The sequence below is a fragment of the Belonocnema kinseyi genome, chromosome 1 (genome assembly GCF_010883055.1).
Source record: "Belonocnema kinseyi isolate 2016_QV_RU_SX_M_011 chromosome 1, B_treatae_v1, whole genome shotgun sequence".
NCBI classification, from domain to species: domain Eukaryota; kingdom Metazoa; phylum Arthropoda; class Insecta; order Hymenoptera; family Cynipidae; genus Belonocnema; species Belonocnema kinseyi.
The window spans coordinates 103,149,027-103,157,019 of record NC_046657.1 but is presented as its reverse complement, the minus strand read 5'-3'; the positions used below and the strand labels follow the sequence as shown (position 1 = coordinate 103,157,019).

The window sequence follows — 7,993 nt, the reverse complement described above, 5'->3', positions numbered from 1 at the left end:
GCTATCTAAGGATGGTACTATAGAACGCCACCTCAAGGTAGGCCTAGTGGCGCCATCTCTTGGTCAGGCCGGAAACTTATCAATCCACCCTCGTATTCTTTTGCTCGTTTGAAGCTTAGAAATATGACACAATAAGCTCTTTTTAATAATGCTCGAAAGAACGGAGAAAATCATTTATTTGATAAAAATAGTTAAGATTGAAGTATAATGAACGTAAGATGAATGATGACGGTACAATGAAATTTGCGTATTTATATATTACTGTTTGCTGAGTTTGCTGTGTTTGTTTTTAAGAGCCTAGCCGTGCGCTGGTCGGAGACTGGCTAGCCAAAATTTATGTCAAAACCCCAGTCGGAGGCTGACTGGGCTCTGATCGGGCAAACCTTTTGATCGAATGCTCAGACGGTAGTTGACCGGGCGCTGATTGGCAATAATAAAATTGTTAAACTTTGTTTATAACTTAATTACTTTTTCTGATTTCTTTACGAAATGATTACGTATACCCGCATGGATGTTCCACGCATGGAAATATATTGGGTGAATATCTTTTTGAAACAATTTTATTCTTAAGAAATTTTTCATATTCACGATTAAATTTTTGAGTTTCGTTTTTAAAATTTTTTAATGTCCATAAGAAATTAGATTTCCTGTCATTATAAAAAATTGTACAATAGTCTACAACGGGAAAAAACAAAATATCACACAAAGAAGAATTGTAATCGATTTAAATTATTTATTGAAAATGTATTTTATTGATATTCCTGTTAAAAGTTCGTGTATTTAATATTAACATAACGCCCCATAATAATGAATAATTAGAAAAAGAGAACTTAAAATTTGGTACTTTCACGTTTCTGAACTGTAGCTTATGAGGATTGATTTTTCAACGAGTTTCTACTTGTCGGTGTAGGGCAGTGGGTAGCATTCTCGACTGCAAGGCGTTAGATTTAGGTATAGATATGTAGGTTCGATACCCCGTAGCGTTAGAAATTTTATTTGTAATATAATGTTTATAAATGTAATATTTGTATTTACTCTAAACAGGACTATTAATATTCAAAGTCAAAATACTCGCAATAATTTAATATTTATTTTTTAAATGCCTTTTTTGTCTCTCAACGACTACGTGAAAATATTTAATGTTATCTGTGTGCTGGGCATGTGGAATTTCATATATTAATATGCTCCAAATTCTGCAGTAGAAAAGAATAAAACTGATCATCTAATTCAGTGACACACGCTCTTGATACAATTGAAACCCGAAACATTTAAATTTAGCAAAGCGTCAATTGATCCTGTTCGGGCCACGGTCGGGCTCCCCGGCCAGCTCCCGGCTTAAAGCCGGGCTCTCCAGCCGTAAAATGGTCAACCCCCGACTTAAATTGCCACCCGGGCAATTAAAAAATATAATTTTATATTACCGAGACTTCAAGTTCGTCGCCAATTTGACAATCACTTACAAGGATTTTTGAGGGACTAATATTTTTAGGATCTCTTTGAAGAAATGCCCTGTCATTTTTCGGGCTTAAATCAGTTTTAAATATTCAAATTTAATCATTCAAAATTGATCAATTGTTGGAATTTCAGCGAAATTCCAAGTCATTTAAGAAAAATTTAAAATAAAACACTACACAACTTGTATAGAATTTGAATACAAAATTTGAAAATTATTTTCGAATTAATAAGAACAGTTCAGAATTTATCGACAATTTCAGAAATAAAAGAATATTCTTGAAAATCCCAGAATAATCTAAAATATTCAAATCAAAAAATTCTAGCATCGTCTAAAAAACTCTGGAAAAATTCAGAATATTTCCAACTTTTTCCAAATTTTATAAGTTCAGAACTCATATAATCTAATACTAGAATTCTCTAAAATGTGTAGAAAATTACAGGATTTTAATAAAATTAAAAAAATAAAGAATGTTCCTTAAAATTCTAAATAATTCATTAACATTCCAGATTGTTCTAAAACATTGCAAAACATTCAAGAACATGCGATTTTAAATTAGAAAAGCTTGGTTTAAAAAAAATGAGAAAAAATCTACTTATTATTAGCTCTTTGTAAATTAAATTTTAGTCACGTCTTAAGCAATGGTCAAAAAATTATTTTCATCCAATAACTTTTAATTTTGACTTCATCCCCAATCTTCTTTTATTGTTCCTGGAAAATCCCCCAAAAATCGAAAATAGTACTTTTATGTAAAATTCATGACAAAGACGACTTTTTTAAAGACTTTCTTGGGGATAAATAATTTTTATTTGACCAAAAAAAAACTTAAACATTTTTTTAAACTAATTTCCTATATTTGTAACAATTATTATTTTTTAAACAAACTAGTTTTCTTCAAACCAAATCGTGAAAAGTTAGAATTTACTGGAAGTGATTAAATCATTAGCGAATATTGAAAGTATTATTTATTTTTTGAAGAAATTTTCCTATTATTCAAACCATTTTCGTTTTTTTAAACAATTTCCCTCTCTTTGAATCTCCTATTCTTCATTAGTTTCTTCTTTTAAAACTTATTTTCTTACCTAATTATAGTTTAAAATATGCATTTGTCTAAACATTGTTTTCAATTAGTTTTGGATGATAACTTATTCCGATTGATTTCGTGGGAAATAAGCATCATCGTAATTGTTTTGAAATAAAGGACATAGTGTCAGAGATTCAAAAAAACTAGTATTTTCTCCATCTTCCACACTAAAAGGCACAAGCGAATTATTTTTCATTGCTTAATTAATTGCAAATTGTCTTTCATAAAAATATTACACCTAAAATTAATGGACTGTATCATTTATCACAAAATACTAACTTTTCGTGATTTGCTGGGGGGGGGGGGGACTATTTAGATAAATGGAAATTATTTTAACAATTGCAAAATTTGTTAAGCAAAAAACTGTTATAATAATTTTTCTTTAATTGTGCCATCACCTTCAACAAATAATAACTTTTCACGATTTGGTGAAAATAAAAATTATACAAACATACATTTTTTTTAATATTTGAAAAATATTTCAAACAAAAAATATAACTCTTAAAATTTATGATCTGTATGATTCATATCGAAAAATGGTTACTTCTTGATTCACATGGAGCAGAAGTTTGTTTGAACAAATAATAATTGTTCACAAAATTCAAAATTAATCTCAAAACTTTCAATTATTCATTTTTTCCGAATAATGGTTTTCAAAAGGTGTCTTCGTTATGATTTTTACATAACACTGCTATTTTCCAATTTTCGGAAATTTACCAGGCCCAATAGAAAGATATCTTTGACTATTTCTTAAGATTTTATTAAATTTTAATTTATGACAACGTGATAAGAAGTAGTTTTTTTTCATTTCTTTGAAAATGGAGTTTTTTCCATTTCATATTCCACGTTAATCTCGAAGACTCAGAAGCACGAATTTATGTTGACCTATTTGAAAAAAAATACAGGGGTAGGGTCGTTGCTCTAACGTATCATAAAAAATGTTGTCAAGAATTATTGCATCACCCTAAAATAATACAGATTTAAATTTAAAATCAAGAAATTTCTAGGGATCTACACAAAAGTCAAAGTTTTAAGTTCGTCTCACAAAATATTTTAGATAAAAAATTTGAATTTTTTACATTTGTAGTACAAATTCCTGGGTGGCAATTTGAGTCGGGGGCTAGCCATTCTACGGCTGGAGAGTCCGGCTTTAAGCCGGGAGATGCCCGAGGAGCCCGACTTTAAGTCGGGCTATGGCCGGGGTTTCTGGTCAGAATACGGCATGTTTCACTGAATTAGATGATCAATTTTATTCTTTTTACGTAGTCGTTAAAACAAAAAAAAGGATTTAAAAAATAAATATTAAATGATTGCGACTTTAAATATTAATAGTCCTGTTTAGAGTAAATACATACAGGGTGTCTAAAAAGTCCCGGGACGGTTGGATATTTCCTCAGGTAAAATATTTTTCAAAAAATTGAAGGTCATTCCTGAAGTAAATATTAACGAGGAATTCAATGGTGACCTTTATTTTGACTTTGAAATTGACCTTCATCGCTTTTTGAAGGTCAACTTTGTTTTTTTAAATGAAAACTTCCTTTTTCACATCTGCAATCGATAGAGCGGAAAATTCTACGTTCATGTACGTACGTAAGTCATAGGTCAATTGTCACGTTCAAGGTCAGTTAGAAGTTAGTTGAAATTAACAAATTTTTCCAAGAGGTCAGTGTAATTCCTAAAGTAAATTTCAACGAGGAATTCAATAGTGACCTTTCTTTTGACCTTAAAGTTGACCTTCATAGTTTTTTGGAGGTTAAATTTGTTTTTTTTTAATGGAAACCCCCTTTTTACATCTGCAATCGATAGAGCGGAAAATTCTACGTTCAGTACGTACCCAAGTCATAGGTCAATTGTTAAGTTCAAGGTCAGTTAGAGGTTATTTGAAATTAACAAGGTTTTCCGAGAGGTCGCTGCAATTCCTAAAATGAATTTCAACAAGAAATTCATTCGTGAGCTCTGTATTGAGTATTCAGAGAAGATGTTCGAAATGAAAACCTTGAGCTTCTTAACAAAAAGCTATGCGATTGTAAAAATGAGTTACAGCATTACGAATCATCTCCTTTTCAAGGAAAGTAGCCTGTTGCAGAATCCGATTCTGCAATTCGTCTAAGCTTTGCGGTTGCGTTGAGTATACTTTGCTCTTTAAATAACTACAAAGAAAATAGTCGAGAGGCGTCAGATCAGGAGATCTAGCAGGCCACTCGATTTCACCCCTTTTTCCAATCCACCTTTGAGGGAAATGAGTATCCAAATATGCTCGAAGAGCCGCTGCTCCGTCATGCCTATCAATGTATCATTCAAGATACCGGCCCAAACATTAATCTTTTGCGGATATTGTGTGTGACTCTCCAACATCCAATCAGGATTCGTGTCGGATCAATATCTACAATTTTGCCTGTTAACTTCACCTTTTAAAGTGAAAGTAGGTTCATCTGAAAACACCGTATTGTACAAAAAAAGAGGATCTCTATCAATTCTGTCCATCATAATTCCACAAAATTCAACCCTACGATCAGGATCGTCTTCATTGAACTCTTGTACCATATGAACTTTGTAAGGATGGAAATTAATGCTTTTTTAAATATTTCGCACTGTATTAGGAGCAACGTCACGCTCATGACTATCTCGACGTAAGCTAAGGTGTGGGTTGTTAACAAATGCTTGGACTATGTCCATCTGCATCTCCTCAGATCCTGCAGATTTTGGCCGAACAGTTCTCTGAAGGTCCTCGATAGATCCATGATTCATAAAGCGCCTTACAGTTCTTTCAATTGTTGATTTTGAGACAGGATTTAACCCTTCTCCATTACGAAAAGTGCGATTAAAAAGCAAACGAATTTGATCATAAGTTCGAACACGATTTCCCCAACCAAACCTCATTAATACAGATACCCTCTCTCGTTCCGAAAGTTTAGCTTGCGCCATAATAATCTTTTAGCGAAAGATAGTAAGTATGTACGCGTAATACGTAAATTTAATTTCGATTCGTAATATTCGTATGGAAAAACGGTACAGGGCTTATGGTATCGTGTTAGGTATTGATTGAGGTACCAGAAAAACGGAATAGGAATTACACTTTAGGAATTACACTGACTTCTTGGAAAACTTTGGTAATTTCAAATAACCTCTAACTGACCTTGACCGTTAAAATTGACCTATGACTTGGATACGTACTGAACGTCGAATTTTCCGTTCTATCGATTGCAGATGTAAAAATGGGGTTTCCATTTGAAAAAACAAAGTTGACCTTCAAAACGCCATGAAGGTCAACTTCAAGGTCAACTTCAAGGTCAAAATGAAGGTCACGATTAAATTCCTCGTTGAAATTTACTTCAGGAATTACACTGACCTCTTGGAAAACTTTGTTACTTTCAAATAACCTCTAACTGACCTTGAACGTTACAACTGACCTATGACTTGGGTACGAACTTGAACGTAGAATTTTTCGCTCTATCGATTGCAAATGTAAAAAAGGGGGTTTCCATTTTAAAAAACAAAGTTGATCTTCAAAAATCCATGAAGGTCAACTTTAAGGTCAAAACGAAGGCCACCATTGAATTCCTCGTTGAAATTTACTTCAGGCATGACCTCACTTTTTTGAAAAATATTTCACCTGAGAAAATATCCAACCGTCCCGGGACTTTTTAGACACCCTGTATATTACATTTTTAAATATTATATTACAAATAAAATTTCTAACGCTACAAGGTATCGAAACTACATATCTATACCTAAATCTAACGCCTAGCAGTCGGCAGTGCTAACCACTGCGCTAATCCGACAAGTTGAAACTCGTTGAAAAATCAATCCTCATAAGCTACAGTTCAGAAACGTGAAAGTACCAAATTTTAAGTTCTCTTTTTCTAATTATTCATTATTATGGGGCGTTATGTTAATATTAAATACACGAACTTTTAACAGAAATATCAATAAAATACATTTTCAATAAATAATTTAAATCGATTACAATTTTTCTTCGCGTGATATTTTGTTTTTTCCCGTTGTAGACTACTTGGCAACTTTTTACCATGAAAGGAAATATAATTTTTTCTGAACATTTTCAATTTTTCATATGAATGGAAATTATAATTTTTTTCTTACAAAAATTTAAATAATATATTTTTCAAAAATTTTGAAAGTTGCACAAGGTAATTTTAAAATCACGCCAAAAAACTCGTTGTTTCGAGGCTTTCGTTATTTGATTTTTATATTGTATATAAGTTATTATGTTATTTAAAATTTATTATTAATCGTTTACAAAAGTTAAAACAATTCTAAATTTAGTATCTGTATAACGTTTTTTGCCGTCATTAATTTATAGTTTTATTATAATCTCTACTTGAAAATGTCTACTATGCATTTATCACTATTCGAGATTTATATACACATCCATTTCTGAATAAAATCAGAAAAAGTAATTAAGTTATAAACAGAGTTTAACAATTTTATTATTGCCAATTAGCGCCCGGCCAGCTACCATCTGATCATTCGATCATAAGATTTGCCCGATCAGAGCCCAGTCAGCCCCCGACTGGGTTTTGGACATAAATTTTTTCTATCGAGTGTCCGACCAGCGTACGGCTAGGTTCTTAAAAAACAAACATAGCCCGGCCAGTCCCCGACAGAAACCTTGTTGTACTAGGGCTAACTCGGGCTATTTCCATACGGGTTTGTGTTGAGCAATCGAAAAACCCCCCTGGAACGGACTTTCATAAAAATCCAGTAATTAATGGAATTTTGTAAATACTAGGTCAAAATCTTCGATTCAAATCTTTATCTGGAATTTGATTATCATCAGTATGAAAAATCGCTTCTGGGACCGTGCTTAAATTATGTAATAGCTCAAGCGGGTGGGAAGGGTTAAGTGATTTTGGTACGAATAATTACGGAAGGGAGGTGGGGGTTTTCATGAATGTGGGTAATTTTGGGAGAATCGCACATCAATAAATAACTCGCAGCAATTGTATAAAAATTGAATATGAATTTAGCTAAACGCGTCCGAGATACCTGGCAAGAGAAAAACTAACCTAGCCAAAACCCATTTTTAAAAAGTCATAAAATGCATTCTGTTTGTAAAGGATTCTAAGTTTAAAATGTTACAAGCTTAGGATTCTGCCCTGTAATTATTAATAGTCATCAAAAACGAAAAATTGATCAGGAAAAAATTAGGGAATTTAAAAAATGAAGTTTTGCAGTAACCTCCTGAACATAATCTTTTTAGTCATAAATCTTATTATTTGTTTGAAAATTCAACAATTTCGTTAAATAGTCATCCTTTTTGGTTGATAATTCAACTCTTTTGTTAAATATTTTACTTTTTTTCTCTTTTCGATTTAACAATGCGTTCATTTTAGTATACGAGGGTAGTTCAATAAGTCCTTAGAATGAAGTATAAAAACAATTTTTTTTGGGTAAATTTTTTTATATTTTTCAACATAATCTCCTTGGAGCTCTAT

At 32.1% G+C, this 7,993-nt stretch overlaps 1 protein-coding gene across 1 annotated transcript in view; it reads left to right on the top strand.

The window, feature by feature from the left end:
* LOC117172121 overlaps positions 1 to 7,993 on the top strand; it is a 59,276-nt gene that overhangs the window by 18,789 nt on the left and 32,494 nt on the right. The gene's annotated exons all lie outside the window — the stretch shown is intronic.